At 40.6% G+C, this 22,180-nt stretch overlaps 1 protein-coding gene across 6 annotated transcripts in view; it reads left to right on the forward strand.

Annotated features, from left to right (window-relative positions):
- The first annotated feature begins 5,417 nt into the window (after nucleotides 1-5,417).
- The window catches only part of SCAF11 (SR-related CTD associated factor 11), a 68,006-nt gene continuing 51,243 nt past the window's right edge, over nucleotides 5,418-22,180 (forward strand). For 4 of the 6 annotated variants that reach the window (XM_073327979.1, XM_073327981.1, XM_073327980.1 and 1 more), the window contains exons 1-2: nucleotides 5,418-5,717; nucleotides 20,731-20,785. The gene's annotated coding sequence lies outside the window, so the exon portion shown is untranslated. The remainder of the gene's footprint in view (nucleotides 5,718-20,730; nucleotides 20,786-22,180) is intronic. The other 2 variants (XM_073327978.1, XM_073327982.1) reach the window with 2 other exon arrangements.

Raw genomic sequence — 22,180 nt, forward strand, 5'->3', positions numbered from 1 at the left:
GCCTTCACAACATACTCTGGCAAAGAGTTCCACAGGTTGACTGTGCATTGTGTTAAGAAATATCTCCTTTTGTTTTAAACCTGCTGCCTATTAATTTCATTTGGTGTCCCCTACTGTCATAAATATAAAGGGAAGGGTAACCACCTTTCTGTATACAGAACTATAAAATCCCTCCTGGCCAGAGGCAAAACCCTTTCACCTGTAAAGGCTTAAGAAGCTAAGATAACCTCGCTGGCACCTGACCAAAATGACCAATGAGGAGACAAGATACTTTCAAAGCGGGGGGGGGGACAAAGGGTCTGTCTGTCTGTGTGATGCTTTTGCCAGGATCAGATCAGGAATGCTCTTCAGAACTCCTTAAGTTAGTAAGTAATCTAGCTAGAAATGCATTAGATTTTCTTTTGCTTAATGGCTGGTAAAATAGCTGTGCTGAATGGAATGTGTATTCCTGTTTTTGTGTCTTTTTGTAACTTAAGGTTTTGCCTAGAGGGATTCTCTATGTTTTGAATCTGATTACCCTGTAAGGTATTTACCATTCTGATTTTACAGAGGTGATTCTTTTACTTTTTCTTTAATTAAAATTCTTCTTTTAAGAACCTGATTGCTTTTTCATTGTTCTTAAGATCCAAGGGTTTGGGTCTGTGTTCACCTCTGCAAATTGGTGAGGATTTTTATCAAGCCTTCCCCAGGAAAGGGGGTGTAGGGGTTGGGGGGATATTTTGGGGGGGGAAGACATCTCCAAGTGGGCTCTTTCCCTGTTCTTTGTTTAACATGCGTGGTGGTGACAGCGTAGGGTTCAAGGACAAGGCAAAGTCTGTACCTTGAGGAAGTTTTTAACCTAAGCTGGTAAGAATAAGCTTAGGGGATCTTTCATGCAGGTCCCCACATCTATACCCTAGAGTTCAGAGTGGGGAAGGAACCTTGACACCTACTTCTTGTGTTATAGAGTAAATAATACTTCCTTATTTATTTACTTTCTCCATACCAGTCAATTTATAGACCTCTATCATATCTCTCCTTAGTAATCTCTTTTCCAAGCTGAAAAGTCCCAGTCCAACTCAAAGCAACACCCTACAGTGGGGTCAGTTACAACTGCTTGTATCCACGCACCACAAGTTAATACTCTATTAGTAATCATGGCTACATATCATGTGTCATTGCCCTTGCCAGCAGCCAAGGCTGGCACATAATTGTCTTAGTCTAACCAGGTTGTAACCATGGGCAGCGTGTGGCTCTGGCATTTGGGGAGGCTGGCATGAGCACTGGAAGCTCCCCTGGTGCCTGGCCCGTGGCCCCGCTCCACCCCCACTCTGCCCCATGCTCCACCTCTGCTCCATCCCAGGGCCCGCCCATGTTCCACATAGGGGAGAAAGAGAAGTAGAGTGGGCAGGAAGAGACACAACATGGGTGGGGCCACAAAGGAAGAGCAGGAGCGGGGCTTTGGGACGGAGTGCAGGAGAGGCCCTGGCCCAGGCGTCTGCACTCTCAAAGGCAGCGCGTCAAAGCTGTTTGGGGAGGCTTAGCCTCCCCTGGCCTATTATACCCATTGCCCATGGTTGTAACAGTCATTTTGGGTTGGGCAGAACCCTAACCAGTCTCTATTATTAGGATAGCCAGGCCTAACTCCCAGCTCTCTGTGCTACATCAGAGTGCATTGCCGTATGTGTGCTGTTTCTACCACTCGGCATGCATGTCATACAATATCAGGGTTGGAAGGGACCTCAGGAGGTCATCTAGTCCAACCCCCTGCTCAAAGCAGGACCAATCCCCAACTAAATCATCCCAGCCAGGGCTTTGTCAAGCCTGACCTTACAAACTTCTAAGGAAGGAGATTCCACCGCCTCCCTAGGTAACCCATTCCAGTGTTTCACCACCCTCCGAGTGAAAAAGTTTTTCCTAATATCCAACCTAAATCTCCCCCACTGCAACTTGAGACCATTACTCCTTGTTCTGTCATCTGCTACCACTGAGAACAGTCTAGAGCCATCCTCTTTGGAACCCCCTTTCAGGTAGTTGAAAGCAGCTATCAAATCCCCCCTCATTCTTCTCTTCTGCAGACCAAACATCCCGAGTTCCCTCAGCCTCTCCTCATAACTCATGTGTTCCAGTCCCCTCATCATTTTTGTTGCCCTCCACTGGACTCTTTCCAATTTTTCCACATCCTTCTTGTAGTGTGGGGCCCAAAACTGGACACAGTACTCCAGATGAGGCCTCACCAATGTCCAATAGAGGGGAACGATCACGTCCCTCGATCTGCTGGTAATGCCCCTACTTATACAGCCCAAAATGCCATTGGCCTTCTTGGCAACAAGGGCATACTGTTGACTCATATCCAGCTTCTCGTCCACTGTAACCACTAGATCCTTTTCTGCAGAACTGCTGCCGAGACATTCGGTCCCTAGTCTGTAGCGGTGCATGGGATTCTTCCGTCCTAAGTGCAGGACTCTGCACTTCTCCTTGTTGAACTTCATCAGATTTCTTTTGGCCCAATCCTCCAATTTGTCTGGGTCCCTCTGTATCCTATCCCTACCCTCCACCGTATGTACCTCTCCTCCCAGTTTAGTGTCATCTGCAAACTTGCTGAGGGTGCAATCCACACCATCCTCCAGATCATTTATGAAGATATGTCCTCTGAGCTCTTTCACTCCTACTGAGGCACTATGGAAAAAGCTACCCAAAATTAACTGATTCAAACACAGGAAACATGGACAAAAATGCATGAGATGGTTGTGTTGTGAAAAAAAGCTGCTAACAGTTCAGATAACAGCCGGGTTCTTGTAGCGCAGATATGGACTAAACCTTGCTTCTTCTACAAGGCCGACAAATACTAACCCAAACCAGTAATTGCTATCACCACTCCATTTTGAACAAATCAAAAAATTCCCCAAATTAGCACAATTCTCGGTGTCTTGTGTGTGCAATTATTGTAGGTATATTTTTAGTCCGTAAGCCCCTTGTGGCAGGAACTGTGTCTTTTTTACATCTTGTAAAGCACCTTGCACTTAACTATTGGCGCTCAACAAATAATATAATAATGTTAAAATGAGGTAATCTGTTGGGCACATATAACTAAGAATCTTGTGACTTTCTTAGAGTATTAGGGCCCAGTTCTGCTAGGCCCAAAATGCTGGATGTGACTTTGTCCCTACATCCGCAGCAAATTCTTACGCTATGCAAACTGTGAGGATCAGAATCACACAGGGACTGAATAAAATTTAATAAAGTAAAGGAGGGTAAGGTAATGAATGCAAATCAATATGGGTTTAGAAAAAATAGATCCTGTCAAACTAACTTTATCTTATTTTGATGAGATTATAAGTTTGGCTAATAAGGTAAAAGTGTGGATATAATAGACTTCTGTAAGCCATTTGACTTGGTACTACATGACATTTTGATTAAAAAACTAGAATGACATAAAATAAACATGACACACATTAAATGGATTAAAAACTGGCCAATAGGTCTCAAAATGTAATTGTAAAAAGGGAACCGCCATCAAGCCAGTGTGTTTCCAGTAGAGTCCTGCAGGGATTCATTCTTGGCCCTATGCTATTTAACATTTTTATCAATGACCTGGAAGAAAACATTCTTTGATATAGTTGGCAGATGACACAAAAACTGGAGGAGTGGTAAATAATGAAAAGGACAGGTCTCTGATTCAGAGCGATCTGGATCACTTGGTAAACTGGACACATGCAAATAATATTTTAATACAACTATATGTAAATGTATGCATATAGGAACAAAGAATGTGGGCCATACTTACAGGATGGGAGACTCTGTTCTGGAAAGCAGTGACTCTGAAGAAGATTTGGGGTTTTATAGCAGATAATCAGCTGAACAGGAGCTCTCAGTGTGATGCTGTGGCCAAAAGAGCTAATGTGATCTGGAGATGCATAAAAAGGGGAATCTCAAGTCGGAGTAGAGTGGTTATTTTAAATCTACTTGGCACTGGTGCAACCATTGCTGGAATACTGCATCCAGTTCTGGTGCCCACAATTTAAGAAGAACGTTGATAAATTAGAGAGGATTCAGAAAAGAGCCACAAGAATGATTAAAGGATTAGAAAATATGCCTTATAGTGATAGATTCAAAGAGGTCAATCTCTTTAGTTTCACAAATGGAAAGTTATGGATGATGTGTTTACAGTCTATAAGTAACTGCATGGGGAGGAAATATTTAGTAATGGACTCTTCACTCTACCAGACATAGGTACAACACAATCCAACAGCTGGAAGTTAAAACTAGACAAATTCAGACTGGAAATAAAGCATATGTTTTTAACAGCGAGCGTAATTAACCATTGGAACAACTTAGCAAGGCTTGTGGTGGACCTTCCATCACTCACAATTTTTAAATTAGGTGGTATTTTTCTAAAAGCTCTGCTCTAGGAATTATTTGGGGGAAGTTCTAAAGCCTGTGTTTTAATTACAGGAGGTCAGAGTAGATCAATGGTTCTAAAACTGTGGGTCGAGACCCCAAAGCGGGTTGGCATTAGACTTGCTGGGGCCCAGAACCGGGGCCAACGCCTGCTCCGACCACCCTGGGTGGTGGGGCTCAGGGTACAGGCCCCCCTTAGGCTTTGCCCCCCTCCACCCCTTACATGGGGCAGTGAAGCTCAGCTGGGCTCAGGTTTCTGTCCCTCTTCCTGGGGAGGGGGTCACAGAGTATTTTTTGTTGTCAGAAGGGGGTCGCAGCACAATGAAGTTTGAGAACCCCTGGAGCAGATCATCGCAAATCTCCCCTCTGACCTTGGAAACTAGGAACCTGGGTAAACCTTTCCCCTGCCCGACGTGGTCTGTCAAATCTCTCAAAAGCCCCGCTGCTCACGCAGGAGAGCCAGCCAAACACCACAACTACACACCGGCACGAACACCCGCTGTCTGGTCACCTGACCGCCGCCGGGCGAGGCCGCCCGCCCTGCACATGCCGCACAGCCGCTTTGTGCGCCCCACGGAAACAGCTGCGGGGCCCCCGGCGCCAGCGCCCCGGCAAAGGGGGAAATGCCCCGCTCCCAAAGGGGCGCCTGTTGCCATCAACCTCGCAGCGCCGGGGGCAGCAGGAAGCCGCTCACGCCCCGCACGAGGCGAGCACGAGCCTCCCGCCACTGCTACCAGCCGCGCCAGTGCGGCCCCTACGAGCCCCCGCAGCTCGGCACCGGGCGCAGCGGCCCGCGCCCCCCAGAGAAGGTTCCAGCCCAGCTCCTCGGCCTGCCCTTTCCTATCGCCGCAGCGACTGACCCCCACCCCCCGAGCTCGGAGCTGGAGGACCTTTCCCAGAGTGCCCTTGCAGGCGACGCGCGCGGGCCGGGTCGGAGGTGTCTCGTTGTCAGGTTGCGCCGCCCGCCGCCACGCTGTTCCTCTGTCGCAAAAGGCGGTTGGGCAGCGCCGCCGCGCGGCTTCCGTGGGTGCTGCGCAGTCGCCGCCGCGCACTGACATGTGGCCGGGGAGCCGCTGAGGATCGAGCGGAGTAGGCGGCAGTGGCGCAGCGCGCTCGGAGTCCGCCCCTCCCCTCCCCTCCCCTCGCGGAGCCTTTAGGCCGGGGACACGTTCCGGGCCTTAGCCGCGGAGAAGCGACCGCGGCGGCTCCCGGAAGTCCCGAGGCGGCGGCGCAAGGAGCCAGAGCCTCCATGTTGGGGAAGCTGGCAGCGCAGCAGTAACCGAGCCCTGTGGGGACACGGGGCCTCAACAGCCGGAGCCTCCGATCCTTGGCGCCAGGTACGCCCTGGGGCCGGCAGCCCGAGGAGGGGCTGGGGGAGTCTTAGGGTCCCTCCTGGGGGAGCGCTTGGGGAGGCGGTGTCGCGTGTCCTGGGACGCTGGTTCCCGGAGCGGGGGCGCGGGCGGGAGGACTCTCGGCAGCTCCCGTCTCACAAGTGAAAGTAGTTTGAGCCGGCTTCTCCCGGTGGGGCTGCGGGGCGACTCCCCTGTCCCGCGTCGGAGGCGGCCGCGGGGCTCCGCGGGGCCTTCACCTCAACTCGGAGCCCCCCGGAGAGTTGCGGTCTCTCTACTTCCCCCTCCCCGGGGCAGCGGGCGGAGTTTGGTGCCCGGCCCGCTGCGCCCCACCCCGCGCGAAGAGACTGACACGAGCCGGTCGGATCAAGAGTTTAAGACCAAACGTGACAGGCCGTTGCCCTGCAGGCGCTGGGCTCGGGCGCGCTCCGCTGCTTGGGCCCTTACCCGGCTGGCTGTGCATCTGCGCATTTCCCCGGGGCAAGAGGGAAAACAAAGGGGACCAGCGGCTGGAGTAACTGAGCTCCCCAGTCCCCGGGCCAGCCCCGGCCTCTGAGCCTCCGCCGGAGCACTGCTCCTCCTCGTCCCCGCTCAGCCAGCATCCGGGGAAAGCTTTTGTTACACAAACACAAACCACCAAAACAAATCCCGACTGTGTGTAATCGATAGGCACGGACCAAGCCTTGTTAAAATCGCATGTGTAGAGCAGTCCCGTGCACTGAGCTAAATGTTGCTCTCGTTTGGGTCGGTCAAAATCTTATCTAGACCGCTTTTGTAATAAAATGTTTGGATACGAGCTTTCTGTATTGGCAGCACCGTATCTGCACGTTGCATTCAGGCACCAAGAATTAGATTAACACCTGAAAGTTGTTGTAAAGTTAAAGGGAGGGATTTGGGATTTAGCCCAGGTATGATTGCCTTTATGCTGGAGTAAATCAGGAGTAATTTGTTGTTGGAGTTAGACTGGGATGAAACTGGTAGTGAGAAGAAAATTTGACCCTTTAATCAGTGAGACTTTCTACTTCTTGATTTTTGGAGGGAATGTAGTGGTGGTCAACCAGGTTCCAATTTTTTTTGTTTGTTTGTTTTGCTTGATATCCATTAAAAGGATGTTGTTGGACAGATGAGGCCCCAGGTTTAAATGTACATATATATTTCACATTTCCTAATATTAATAAAAGTAACAGTAGTACTTTATGCTTATTTAAAATTGAGTGATTTTCATAGATTTTAAAATTTGCAGTGTTTGTACTACAAATGCTATGAAACTAAATATCCAAGAAGAGCAAAATACAGAAAGTAAATAGGCAAAAGTAAGGTAACTCTTTTGTGTTAGTAATCTTATGTGGTATTAGTATAATTGGTAAGGAAGCTTTTTTTAAAATATAAGTAGACATTACCCAGAAAAGAGAACAGGAGTACTTGTGGCACCTTAGAGACTATCAAATTTATTTGAGCATAAGCTTTTATGGGTTACAGCCCACTTCATCGGATGCATAGAATGGAACATATAGTAAGATTTTATTTTTTTTTATATGTGGATATATGTATACACAGAACATAAAGTGGAGTAAGAGGCTAATTAATTAAGATGAGCTATTATCAGAAAGTTCATTTGTGAATTTATTTTCTGTACTACTTATTGGAATACAGTTTTTTGTGCTTTATATAGATTTTTATTAATATTTATATTACAATAGTGCCCAAAGGCTGGGTGCCGTTGTACAGATATAATAAATGACAGCTCCTGCCCCCAAAGAGTTTACTGTCTAAGAACTATCTGGGATGGAGGGTGCAGTGCAATTTGACATTTTTTAAAATAAAGCTTCATGCTAAATATAAGATTCTTAATTACAAAATAAAACTTAAATATAAAGTTCAAATTTAAAGATTCATCTGAATCTTTAAAGTGGAATGTAGCACAGTGCAAAATTTGATATCAGGTAGAGCAGTCCAATAGTTGCATTACAGTTAAGGTTGAAAAACACTTATATTATGCTATTTTCTAGGTTCTTAGAACTTTCTGAAAAGATTAGCCTTTGGGCTCTTATCATTTTGGGATTTTACCATTTTAAAAAAAAATTCAGAAACTTTTTTCTTTTTTCATTTTAGAAGTTCAGCCTTGTATGTGTATACTCAGTGAGGAATGAATTCTCGAGAGAAGAGTTTTCAGAGTGGTAGCCCTGTTAGTCTGTATCAGCAAAAACAATGAGGGGTGCCACAAGGACGACTCCTTGTTTTTGCGAGAGAAGAGAAGTAGTGTAACTCTCATACGTGGTATGGTTCTTTTCTTACTACTAATGTGAGCCCTGATCCTGTATATACATCCTCACAGATTCAGCTGCAGCGCTTGGGAGCTTTGTTTTGCTAGCTTATACATATACTTGGTTTTCTGCATGTTGAAATAACCAATTACATAGATTTATTTGCATATGCAATTATGTACATAATCAGTTATTGTTCAGGTAATGCATATGCAACATGAAATGAAACTATATTGTGTATAAGTGAGTTAAATGTGGTTCCTGTAAGGGACTAGAACTTCTTATATTTCCTAACTTTTTTGTGTAAACTCTTAAATATAACTTTGCATTATTGTATTTTTTTTACGTTCTAATTATCTGATTGGACTACAGAATTGTGTCCATGATATTCTACACAGTTTCACTTTAAAGATTGACTTTATATGATTTTTAGTCTACAGAACTTTATTTACCAGTTATTTCAGCAGTTTTATAGCTTTTTAGGACTTTTATACAGATGAGTTGATATTCAGTAAGTCTAAAAAGAGCCCAGAGGCTCTTTTTCACTCAGTTATTTTTTGCACAACCACAGCATCATTCATATGATTAACAACATGTTGGGCTTTTAACACAACTTTTTCTTAAGGGGATTTAGCTTTTAAGGGAAAGACACCTAATTTAGGGCTAGCATATACTACCGCACTACATCAGCGCAGCTGCACCAATGCAACTGTGCCATTCTAGCGTGTCTGGTGAAGACGTGCTATGCTCATGGGAGAAACGAGAGGGGAAGCTATGTAAGCGGGAGAGCATCTCCCACCAACATAGCATGGTGTAGATACTGCTTTACGTCACTTGTAACTTGCATCGATTTAAAAGGTAGTGTAGACAAATCCTTATCCAAGTGGTACTGTCTGATGCCTAGTCTACATCTAAAACTTAGATCATCTTAACTGCATAGCTCCTAGTTGCGAAAAATTTTGCACCCTGTCAGACGTAGTTAGGTTGACCTATTTTTCCCCCCCCCCCCAGTGCCTTTGTAGATGTAGCTAGGTTGGCTGAAGAGGTGGATTACCTACATCAACGGGAAAATCCTCCCATTGATGTTCTATTAGCAGTGCTATTGCTGCAGGGTTGTGGCTATGCTGCTATATTGCAGATATGCCCTAAAAGAGTTCAAGCTTACTATAAGGACAAAGAGTGGAGTAAATCCTTAACTCCCCTGCCCTGGCCTTCATATCAAAGCAATAACCTTGGCAACAGTAATTAAAATATCAGGATCTTGAGATGAAATGACAAATTAATATCACTAACTAAAATGTATTGGAATTTTATTTTGTAGGGATATGAAGTATTCTAACTCATCTTGTACTAATTATTGTGAAGTTATATTTGAAAGCCTAAAAATGGAAAAGTTATTTTGTGCCGTCTTTGGTTACTTTATGAAGTATTAAGAAGCCTTGAAAAATATTTTTCAAATTCTTTTTCCACTTATCTTTTACCTTAGCAATACCATGAAATGCAAATTTTGTCTTTTTTTTTTTTTTTTTTTTTAACTAATGGTCTCCTTGGACGAGACCCTGGAAGTGGATTGGGAGCTTCCACAGTCTTTTACTTAAAGAGGTCAGTGTGTTAAATCTTTAACAAAGATATCTTCTCAATTGCTTGTTTTTGTTAATACACATCACAAATTTTTTTTAAAGAGCCCGAATAAAAGTTCTTCCCTTTTCAGCAGATCAGGTTTCACTCATACGGTACTTGTAATGGTATCTTAAAAGTTATCCAGTTTTACGTAGTCTTCCAGGAAAAAAATAGGATGACAAGATCTGAATTTCCTGCATGTGTATGTGTTAAAGCAGAAAATCCCCCAAAATCCCTACTCCCAAGTGGTCTTAAAAGTAAGAAAGAAAACCCTTTAGACATTATAAAGAAGTAAACATAGTCATCCATTTTTCTTCTTATATGAGGTATCTTTAAGGCTGAGAGCCAGTTCATTCTAAACGTCTTCAGAAACTTTTCAGGCATTCTCAGGACTGTCATTTTATTTATTACTTGAATACTTTCAGGCACAATATGTTAGGATTGTATCCCATTAGTCTAAAACTGTAAACATTGAAACTTGTTAGATGAATGTTAACCTAATATTTACATGGTGTCTTCACAATCTGTGTTTATAGGGCAGTGGTTATCATGGTACCGTGTGTACCAGAAGCATGACTTCATATTTGTTGTGATTTTTAAATCAATAAATTTTGAGCATAGACCTCTATTCGTTTGTTTTAGAAAGGCTATAAGTAATTTCTGCTCATGATATGTCTGGTTACGGTCCACCATATTTAGTTGTTACACAGATGCCTGGATGTATGTGAAAAATTATACATTATGAAGAATTCACCTTCAATATTCTGTGGGAAATTTTGAGAAGTCTGAAATTTTTTTAAAGAAATCATTCCAAATGTATGAACATTTTTAAAGATAATTTATCCCAACAATTAATTTGATGTGTAATTTTAAATAAAATAAGCTCTATTTCACTCAGTCTTGGGGTTTGTTTTTTAAATCCTCCTTTAATAGGGGTTCCCTCTGAGGGCAGGGGGGAGTGCAGTACCTTTGCAGAAAGTGTTATATGCACTTGGGCCGTGTCCACTAGTTTTCTTATTAGTGTGGTTCTCAACCTATTTACCATTGTGGCCGCATATGGAGCTCTCTATCTGTTGTGTAGGGCTCTGTGCCTATCACGGATTCAGGGCAGCCCCGGTCAGTGGTCAGGCTGCGGCTGGAGCAGCCTCGGGTGGTGGCTGCGGGCCCTCTCTCTTTCCCTGGTTCACCCCAGCAACACACTGTCTCCCTCCCTTGCGCCCCCCCAAGATTTAGTCAAGGGTATTTTTAGTAAAAGTCATGGACAGGTCACTGGCCATGAATTTTTGTTTATTGCCCGTGACCTGTCCATGACTTTTACTAAAAATACTCATGACTAAATCGTAGCCTTAGTTAAGTGGGATACAGCCACACAATATATATACTACCTGTATGGTCCTGAGGATGTCACATAGGCCACATCTGTGTGTTGATTGGGCCGTAAGCAGGCCGCAGGTTGAGAACCAGTGGCATAAATGAACTCTGAAATAGTCATTAAGTGGATAACTCATTAAGATGGAAGAGTCAGTTTAAAACTCTGAGTACTGTACTAATGTTTCTGATTTGGGGTGTGTCTACGCTATGCGGACTGTACTGGCCTAGCTAGGCTCCTGTAGCTATGCTGGCATAACCCCATAATGTAGACTCAGACCATGTTGATGGAAGGGTTTTTTTCATTGGTGTAGGAATACCATGTACCCAAGCAACAGTAGCTAGGTCAGTGAGTGCATTCTTCCATCAACTTAGTTGCGTCCACACTGGGTGTTAGTTCAGGTGTTTTTTTCACACCCCTGGTCCATGTAGGCATGTTGACATAACCTTTAAGTGTACACAAGGCTTTTCTTTCAGACTTGGGAAGACAGCACTGAATTGGTTCACATTTAGAGACTTATTTCACAACCATAAAGACAAAACAAAAAAGTTCGTAATTAACAATGCATATAGTTTTTTACAGAACACTGTAGACACCATTAAACATAGAAGAGATCATGGGAGAGACCTTAAAAGAATTTCCACTGTCTGTATTTTCAGTGGCCTATAGTAAATTCAGTGATTGATTATTTTTCATTACCAGCAAATGGAGCTATGGAAACTGTTGTACTGTTTATCGAGGCTTATTGATGTTTCTTCTGATTATTTATGGCAGTTTTGCCTGATTTCTTTTGTTTGTGGAACTTGTTTTTGGAATTCCTTCACTAGCACTGTTCATTTAGTTGGGCTGTGCTTTGGAAAGTGTATAGGATAAATTACGTTCATGTTACTTGGGAAATTGGTTCATTTTCAGTATTAGGCATATTGGATGCACTGGTTAGTTGATGCATCCGTTATTTAAGTGCAGACTAATTTTCATGGTGGGAACTGATATATTTTACATGATAAAATACACATACTTACAGTCACTAAGTGAGCTTATAATAAAAACATTGCTTAAGGTTAGCAATCAGAAGTAATCTCCCTTAAAATCCCCCTAGATGGAGCTACTATAAGGTGGGTACATAACTGGTTGGAAAACTGTTCCCAGAGAGTAGTTATCAGTGGTTCACAGTAATTCTGGAAGGGCATAATGAGTGGGATCCCCAGGGATCAGTTCTGGGTCTGGTTCTGTTCTATATCTTCATCCATTATTTAAATAATGGCATAGAGCAGCAGTTCTTAACCAAAAAGAAAAGGAGTACTTGTGGCACCTTAGAGACTAACCAGTTTATTTGAGCATAAGCTTTCATGAGCTACAGCTACATGCATCCGATGAAGTGAGCTGTAGCTCATGAAAGCTTATGCTCAAATAAACTGGTTAGTCTCTAAAGTGCCACAAGTACTCCTTTTCTTTTTGCGAATACAGGCTAACACGGCTGTTACTCTGAAACCAGTTCTTAAGCAGTGGTCCAAGGCCCCCTGGGGCACCACAAGCAGGTTTCAGGGGGGTCCGCCAAGCAGGGCCAGCATTAGACTCACTGGGGTCCAGGGCAGAAGGTGGAAGCCCCGCCACCCCAAACCCCACCATCTGGAGCTGAAGCCTGAGCAGCTTAGCTTCGCTAGGCCCCCTGTGGCATGGGGCACCAGGCAATTTCCCTGCTTGCTACCCCCTAATGTTGGCCCTGGCTTTTATATGCAGAAAAATAGTTGTAGCCTGGGTGGGCTGTGGAATTTTAATAGCATGTTGGGGTGGGGGGTCAGAACGAAAAAGGTTGAAAAGCCCTGGCATAAAGAATACACTTACAAAGTTTATGGACGATACCAAGCTGGGAGGGGTTGCAAGTGCTTGGAGACTAGGATTATAATTCAAAATGATCTGGACAAACTGGAGAAATGGTCTGACGTAAATAGGATGAAATTCAATACGGACAAATGCGAAGTACTCCGCTTAGGAAGGAACAGTCAATTGCACACATACAAAATGGGGAATGACTTGGGGGGTCATAGTGGACTACAAGCTAAATATGAGTCAGCAGTGTAACACTGTTGTAAAAAAAGCGAACATCATTCTGGGATGTGTTAACAGGAGTGTTGTAAGCAAGACACAAGTAATTCTTCTGCTCTACTCCATGCTGATTAAGCCTCAATTGGAGTATTGTGTCCAGTTCTGGGTGCCACATTTCAGGAAAGACATGGACAAATTGGAGAAAGTCCAGAGAAGAGCAACAAAAATTATTAAAGGTCTAGAAAACATTACCTGTGAGGGAAGATTGAAAAAAAATTGGGTTTGGTTAGTCTGGAAAAGAGAAGACAGAGAGGACATAACAGTTTTCAAGTACATAAAAAGTTGTTACAAGGAAGATGGAGAAAAAATTGTTCTTCTTAACCTCTGAGGGTAGGACAAGAAGCAGTGGGCTTAAATTCAGCAAGGGAGGTTTAGGTTGGACATTAGGAAAAACTTTCTAACTGTCAGGGTAGTTAAGCACTGGAATAAATTGCCTAGGGAGGTTGTGGAATCTCCATCATTGGAGATATTTAAGAGCAGGTTAGACAAACACCTGTCAGGGATGGTCTGGATAATACTTAGTCCTGCCATGAGTGCAGGGGACTGGACTAGATGACCTCTCGAGGTCCCTTCCAGTTCTATGATTCTAAACCTCTCGGTGAATAACCCCTCAAAAAATACTTTGATAAACAGATAGCATTACTACTTTTTCCAGAAGGTCAGAAAACTTGCTTTTTACCTGGCCAGTTGTTGGAACCTTTTCATTTGTACAGTTTGGGGGTTTTGGTAGTTTTGGTCTTCCACATAGGACTTTTCCCCTAGTCTGGTTACACGCATGCATACTTTAAAAGAGTTGAAAGTGAAAATTTGGCCCACAGCTTGGAACATGGACCCACCAATTGTGCATATGTCTGTGTGGTATCCCAATTCATGCTTATTTAGCCCCCTCAGCAAGGAGGTGAAGGCAGTGTATTTTGTTTTTGTAACACTGCAACCCATGTCTCCTATTTTAAAAATCTCCTATGATCCTTCATACACATGTATGGAACTCAGGGCAGAAGAACATTTTCTTAGTACTATCCACTGGAATATCTAAGAAGTAGAATTGCCCTCAAGTGGCTGCATTCCTCCTTACACTAGGGTCTACAGGCAATTAAGTGTTACCTTATCAACTGTATTAATAAACACTGATAGATGGAATATTGACACGGACAACTAATATTCATTTGTTACCTGGAGAACATGAACGCTTATATTTCAGTCTCTGTGGAGTTATTTCTTCAATGCTACTACTATTTTTTTTTTTTTTTTTTTTTACTATAAACACGCCTTTTAAATGTGATCCTCCCTCAAACATAATACCCAGAATTGAACCTACTGGTTCAGGAAATAAGAAGCATCAGTATTGAGTTGTCTCATCAATGTTATCCTAGAAAGGAAGACTTCAAATATATTGACATTGGTCTGATAGTCATTAATCTCCACTGTATATTTTATTTATGATGGACCAAGTAATCCCCGGAGCCACCTTCAGCCTGGAAGGACATGGATCCAAAGTACATGTTGTGGAATAAAGTTCTCCTAGTCTCTCCAGAGACTTAGATAGCAATGCAGACAAAAACTGAAGCCTTGAAGTCTTGGTATTTGTCTCTCTACACATTGCTCTGCCACCACAGAAGCAGAGAGGTTTACATGAAATGGAGCAGTTTTAATCTACAAAATACATTTATTTCCTGTGGGACGGTCTTGAGTCAGCTGCTGAAAAGAGACAGCCTGTGTTAATCAGTCTGGCCTGCACGCAGGACAAATCCACTATCTGCCATTTTCCCAGCCACTGCATAAAAATTTGAAAACTTTTCAAAGCAATTTATCAGCTTTGGCACAGAACTTCTGCCACTGGTCTGTTTCTTTTGCATGCTTCATTTGTCACTTGTAATCCACAACCAGTGGTGACCCATACGGATACATAGTGAAAGAAACGTCTAGGAAAAGATCCTGTAAAGTCCCTATAAAACCAACCATAAGACTGGTCTGTTGGAGGACTGATATTCTCTTTCAGGGCAGGGTGGATTAATTTAAATCACCAAGTGGAAAACCTCGTTTTTAAATCAGTGTTTCCATTTGTACTTCAGTTATTTTTCTACAGAAAGATGCGTTCTCATATAACCATTAAAATGTTGATTTACAGATAAACAGAGCTTTTACGCTAGATTTGGTACATCTTTTTGCTATGTAGAAGGGCACGCTATAAGTATTCATTTATTTAAGCAATTATATGGCTTAATATTTTCAGATTTTTATTGTACATTATTAGTACATTGGAAAATTGGTGAATGATATTGCTCATTTACTAGATAATTAACTTTTTGCTCATGATCTATGGCAAACTGCATTAGGATGGTAGCTGGAATTTAATTAAACACACAAACCAGCATATAACATTTATTTTTATTAAACAAAATAACCGTAAATGTTTTGGATACGTAATCTTCTCTTATCAAAACAGGTTTCACATTTACAACTTAATGATTTATTAAATAGAGGGTTTAACTGTAATCAGTTTAAATAAATTGATTATTGCAGGCCAGCCTGGGAAAATTTTCAAATATGCCTATGTGAAAGTGACTGGAACTTGAGTTCCTATGTGCCTAAGTTTCTTGAAAATGAGACAGTCTTCTAAGCCGTTTACACTTTTAAAACTAGAGTATCTTGTCTCTCCTCCTCACTCCCCCTTCATTTTTATTCATACACTGGAAGAGAGAGACAAGTTTTCCTGCTTTTTCAACTCCCAATAGATTTCTTAACTTTGATAGAATATTTTCTTCATTTGGACTAATTCATTCTGTGCCTGCAGAAGAGGCTACTATTATGAAATACTGATTTAAAGCTTCAAAATTTCTGGTTCCAGATGCTTAGCTAGTTACTTCCACCAGTTCAGTGGTGTGACTTTCAAAATATAGTAAGCAAACATGTCTTGCTTGAATGGTTCACCTCCAGCTCTGAAGTCTAGTGTGGTTGGCATGATTGGTGTATGAATATTAGATGCTCCTGTCATAGCAGCATCTTCTTCAGCAGTTAGGCAACTACCTTGGAACTTTGAGTTGAGAATATTTTCAAGAAAACGAGGTGGAGTACTGCCCGCAGTTTAACTTTGTTGTTGGATATTTCTTTCGTCAGTGTCTCTAGAAGTTCTTTCCAAATTTCAACAGCATGAGCAGTACAGCAGCAATCTTCCTGCAATTTGTTCAAGGCTATGGAAAGAGATTTCAGTATATTCAGCACGTCTTCTACATTTTTCTTTAGTCTGTTGTTGACTACTTTGGCTGTGATAGTTCCAGGTATTTTGTCACATTTTTCTTCACAAATAGTCATCAGAATAGCCCAGTTATTTAATAAATAGGTCAAAACAATCAACCATTGAATTCCTTCATACATCTTGAGGAAAAATTAGTTTGGATCCTCCTGCTCTCCTCAGTGAAGCTGAAACACAGTAGCTGTTACAGAAGCATTTTGCGTACCAGCAAAACATGCGCAACACCTTCCCTGGAACGGACAGCAAGGTGATCAGCCTGTAGCTCTTACATTCGCTGCTCTGTCCCTTGCCCTTATAAAGTGAGATCACAGTACCGTCCTTCCGGTGGTTGGCAAGGTTCCATTTATTTTCTTTTATTCCTGGAGTTGTACGTAAGCTTTTGGCTAAAATATGCCTCAAATGAGCACTACGCCCATATGTTAGGAGTTTCAGGTTCCCTTCATTATTTTATTCAAGATTTTTTTTTTTTCCCCCTCCTGTCTGCTACATTTGCAGTATTGTCTGTGAGGAAGTTCCACACTTGACAGTTGAATTTTTGTTCACAGTTTGTTATAACAATTTACTGCTACTTTTAAGTATTCTGCTGTATGGGCATCTGATGTATCAGCTGTTTATGTGAGCTAGACAACCCTAGCTTCTGTTGTCACATAAGCATGTATTACTGGATCACTGTATACATTGCTCCAACCATCAAGATTCAGCTTAATGAATTTCCCATCAATGTTTTTGCACACTTTTCAATTTCCTTCTCATACACTGTATCTAGCAATGTCTGCTCTGCCCAGTGAAGTATAGCCTGGTCCTAATGATTACACTGTATAAATTAAATGTTTGCTCTGAACAAGATAAAAGGGAGAATTGGTTGCATAAATGAACTGAGCAATCTTCTCATCTGTGGAGTCTTGCTGGAGTTTGCTGATTTTGAACTCTTCCATGGTTTTACTGGATGATAAAGGTTGTCTTTACCTTTATTTTAAAAACAAACTGCCTGCTTGTATGTTTAGTTGCTGCACTGCTGGTGGTACTGGCAGATGATTTTGAAGTTGTAAACATTGCAGATGATGGATGTTCATAACCCCGTATGTCTAAGATGGACCCAAAACATAATGGTGTTTAAAAAAAAAAAAAAAAAAGTCGTTCTTGTTCGCTGGGTATTACTGAATTTATTGCTTTAAAGAAAATGAGATTGTATATGAAAGATTCCTCCTCCTGCAAGTTTGTACCATTTTTTAAATGATGTAATTTATTTTAAATCCAGTTTTATAGGGAAAATAGCTTAATAAATCATAAGGATTGTTTACATCTATTTAAATCCTTATGGCTAACAACATAACAACCAAACAGCTTGAAAAAAAAGTTAAATGTTAAAATTCCATAAATGCCTAAAACTTTGCTTTTAAACAGGAAACTTTCTTCTAGGATGCTTGATTATATTGAGCAAAAAATATAAAAATTTCTGAAGTCTAGCAGTAAAAATGTAATTGATAAATATCAAGAACATAAGAACGGTCTCAGGGTTTAAGCCAGTCTCTAACTATGCGAGCTATATTATCCCATATCTGCCTACTGCAGGGTTCTTACATGTTCCTCTGAAGCATGTGGTTCTGGCCACTGTTGGAGACAGGATACTGGCTTGGATGGACTTTTGGGTATGATCCAGTCTGGCAATTCCTTTGTTCCTAAATTCTTCAGGTGTTGGCATCGTCCTTGTTTATGTTTTGTTTTGCACATGCTATAGTTAGTGGGGGGGAGGGGTGGTTTGTTTTTTGTTTTGTTTTTGTGTTGTTTGAGACAGGCCACAAACTACTTAAGAATGGGAATCCTACACGGATTATCTCTTTAGGAAAGGGGTCTTTTACCTCTTAATTTATCTGAAAATAATCTCTTGCAAGATTCTCACTAGTCTGCCCTACCTCTGCTGTTTGGAAGGAAATCTCATGGAATATTGCTTTTATCGCTGTAGCTTGCTGGTGGTTGTCCTAGTCTGAACATATCTTTACAGAAGTATGCTTATTTGTAGGTGAATAGTTACAAATTTGCCTATTCTAGAGACTCTAGCGAAACTATATAATTTTATCTTGAAAAGTGATTGAGCGGCTAAATGGGTTCCATGTTTGTGTCAATGATTTCCATATCGCATTTTGTCAGCCTACCAGTAAAAAGATAGCTTTCCCATTAGACAACTTTGAAACCTAAGCATGGAATCTGAAAATCTTTTAGCTTTTGCTGATATCAGTAATAATAACTCAGGCCAAATTCACCATCAGTTACATATGAGTAATTCAGTGTGTTCCACTTGGTAGCACAGGTGCAATAGCAGAACTCAGCCCTACATTTTGAATGTGGTGGGTTCTATTTGAATCAGGAATCAGAAAAACGTAGATTGCTTTTAGTGTGTTTGACTCTGTCCAGTTTAATAGGAGTAAAAAAGTGTGTGTGTAATTTTAGTTAAGCAACCAGATATGACTGTAAGCACACATTAGGAGCAGAACTGTCAAGGAAGATGGTTCTATTTTTATAGTCCTTCTTTGTAGCAGAGGCACAAAAGATTTATAAAAACAAAACTGAACTAGTGGAAAAATATGGTGTCAACACTCTCTAAAGATGTTTTACTTAAACCAGTGCAAAACCCCTTCATGCTTTGGTTTAAGAGTGGCTTATTTCAATTTCACTTAAACCTCTTCCTAATCAATTTACGCTAAACCAAATTTATCCTGTTTTAAACTGATACTGGATTGTTCACAAACCCTTTTGCACCTGTTTAAGTAAATCGGTTTAAAACCACACCTTAAGTTAAACTGATGCAATTCTGTATGTTGGAAAGTCCTTAGAGCAAGTTGAAGCATCTGGGGGAGAAGTTCTCATCAGTCATGATCTCCCACTTCATAGCAGTGAACTACATGGTTAAAGATTTCATTAGTTTATTGTTGGTCACACCTGGTTATACTCATCAAAAACAGGTACAGTCTTTTGGGTTTAGATGCATGAGTCTTGATTGCATGCAAGGCACCTCCAGTTTTGTTTTGTTTTGTTCTTTATTTTATCTGATTGATTTCTACACCACTGCAACTTTATGGTAAAGATTTTAATTTTAATAGTTTAAGGTATTCAAATGTGTAACTCTTTCAGCAAATCAAACTCTGATCCCTTCTGCCTGTTCAGTAATGTGTATTGTGCTGTGTAGTGTTTAATGCCTTAATAGATTTGTAATGTAACTAACTTAAGGATGTTCTAATTTGTCCTTACTCACTTATCTAAACCATAACACATTTACATAGTTTTACCATTTAGCTATTTCAAAAATAAATGTAAATGGTCACGCTAGTGAATATTTTCAGATGCATAAGATCAAGCTTAGAAATAACCACAATTTCATTTTATTCCTTAGGGAATATATGTGGCTTGATGTGGATCTGTTTAGATGTATGTATCTTTGGGGCTTTATTCCTCATGATAAAAGTGAAACATCTGGAACTGTACCTGGGTCCTTATTTTCAAATAGAATTTATTGACACGTGTCAAAGAACTTTGTCTTGCATTGACAGAGACTACAATTCTCTTTTTGAATCTAGCCTAAATCCCTAAATTTGAAATGTATAAACAGCTGTTTTAAAACTAAAGTAGGTCATATTTAATTGGTGGAAAACATTTTATGCTCAGTTATCTGAAAAATTGCTAACTTCATCAAACTATGGCCACAATTCATCGCTAGACTGAGATTAAACAAGAAATTACATGCCAAAAGGTAACTTCTATAAAAAGTTTTTATAAGTACCTGAAAAAGCATCTTTTCAATTATAATGTTGCTACTATTCTTAAACTAGGTATTTTGTATGTTTATCTTGTAAAGGAGATATAAATTAGAATGGATTTCTCTTGGTTTTGGAACACTTACATGGTGTGATCTTTGCTACTACTCTTTGCAAACACTCATTTCCTTTTTGAATATTCCATGTCAACACCTGGATGACTGTAGCTGCTTAAACATTGTGCAGTATCATGCACAAGGCAATCAACAGAATTTGATATTATTAAAACTCAAATAGAAAATTTCTCAGAACCTTACTGGACATTCACAATTTGCATGCAAAATCAGTTGTTGTTTTTTTTTAAGAAACTGAGGAAATTGGACAGATGAATATTGTTCTCCATTTTGAATGCAAATTTTCTCTAATTACTTAAACTGATGTGGTATACAAGTGCAATACAATGAGCTCTGATAAGTGCTACTGAAATATTCTTAAGGTTTAAATTCTCAAGGTTTACTTTCTTGGAAGATATTTTATTTTGGGGAAGAGAAGTACTTCATCTTCTAACAGTCCTTTCTCTCCCCCCACCCCCTTCCTCCAAAAATCTTAATTTGCTTTTAAAATTCTTTGTTTTCCACAGTTTATCAAAACTCAGCTGTTGAACACATTCCAGACTCCTTGGATGCTAACATAACGTAAGTGTCCTTAAAAATCTTTAACCGTGTTACTACTGTGTTCCTTGTAATACCCTTTTAAAACTAGGCAGGAAAAATAGCCTTTCAAAGTTCCTTTACGAAATAACTTTTTATTCATATTTTCAGTGAAATAAAAGCAAACAGCTCTTGTATTGGTTTTGTTGCTGAAAATGTTGGTCAGTTGGTGAGGGGGAATAAGATTAGAAATTTATCAACCTTGTTGGAATCAGCTGTAATCCTGTGGCTTCTCTCCATCAAAATGTTCTTTTTTTTAGAATAACACTCAGTGCTTTTTTTTTTTCCCCTGCTAGGAAATCTTCAAAACAAGTGCTGTTTTTAATAATAACAATAAAAGAAAAAAGTTAGTCTCCATTCCCAAAAGGTAAAATGGATTTAAGTTATGTCCATCTCTCCAGTTCCATGATGTCCATGCTTTCTTCTTTATATTAGGCAATGTATTGACATTGCCAAGGTTTCTGCTCAAAACACTTCAGAATACTTGTTCATAAGAAGAGATCAGACAGAGGAAGCACCGGTAAAAATGCATGCTTTCAATCACAGTAAACCATGAATTTATGGGTCGGCTGCCGAAATTGAGGACCTTGGAAATTAACACTACTGCAACTCATGTTTGGAGGTTTGAAAGTTGACTGGTGGGTTTGCCTGTCAACCTAAACTTGGCTGCTTCCCTGGGGTTTATGCTATTACCACTTTTAAGCAGGGTGGATTTGATTTAAATCAAATTAGTGACTTAAATCATGATTTAAATCACTAGTCAAGAAGACTCAATTTAATCATGGTTTTCTGCATTCTTGTTGGTTTTTATAACCTTAATACATATTCTTCACAACTCAGAGAAAGATGTAGGTTTCATTTTTAGAAGGTACACACTATACATTTTTAAAGTGATTTATTCTGAAAACTTTTCAGATTAGTTTTACAGCTATATCAGAAAATGAATGATTGTTTGGTTATTTCATTTACCAAAGGTAATTGAAGATTATTTATGAAGTCATTGGGAGGTGAGCTATCTCCAATTCAACAGGTTAATCATTAATATTTGGAGGATTTTCTTTCCAAGCTGTATTAGGAGGAGAACATCATCAGACATACATTTTAATTGTTTTATTTAACTAAAACAACAATGTTATGTATTCTGGATTTTATTTTTTCTTCAGTAGCAGACATAGAATATTTTAACAAAACAAGCAAATGAATTTTTTAATTTAGTTAAACATTCAAGTTTTTTAAAATCAGGTTTGTTTTTGTTTGTTTTTAACTAAAATAGTTAAATGAAATATTTTAAAAAATAAAAATTAAATCGACTATGTCAGCCAGGTCAACATGAGAAACTTAAAATATTGGCTTCAGCAGCTAACTCAATCGTCTTCACCT

This window comes from Lepidochelys kempii, chromosome 1 (assembly GCF_965140265.1).
Source record: "Lepidochelys kempii isolate rLepKem1 chromosome 1, rLepKem1.hap2, whole genome shotgun sequence".
NCBI classification, from domain to species: domain Eukaryota; kingdom Metazoa; phylum Chordata; order Testudines; family Cheloniidae; genus Lepidochelys; species Lepidochelys kempii.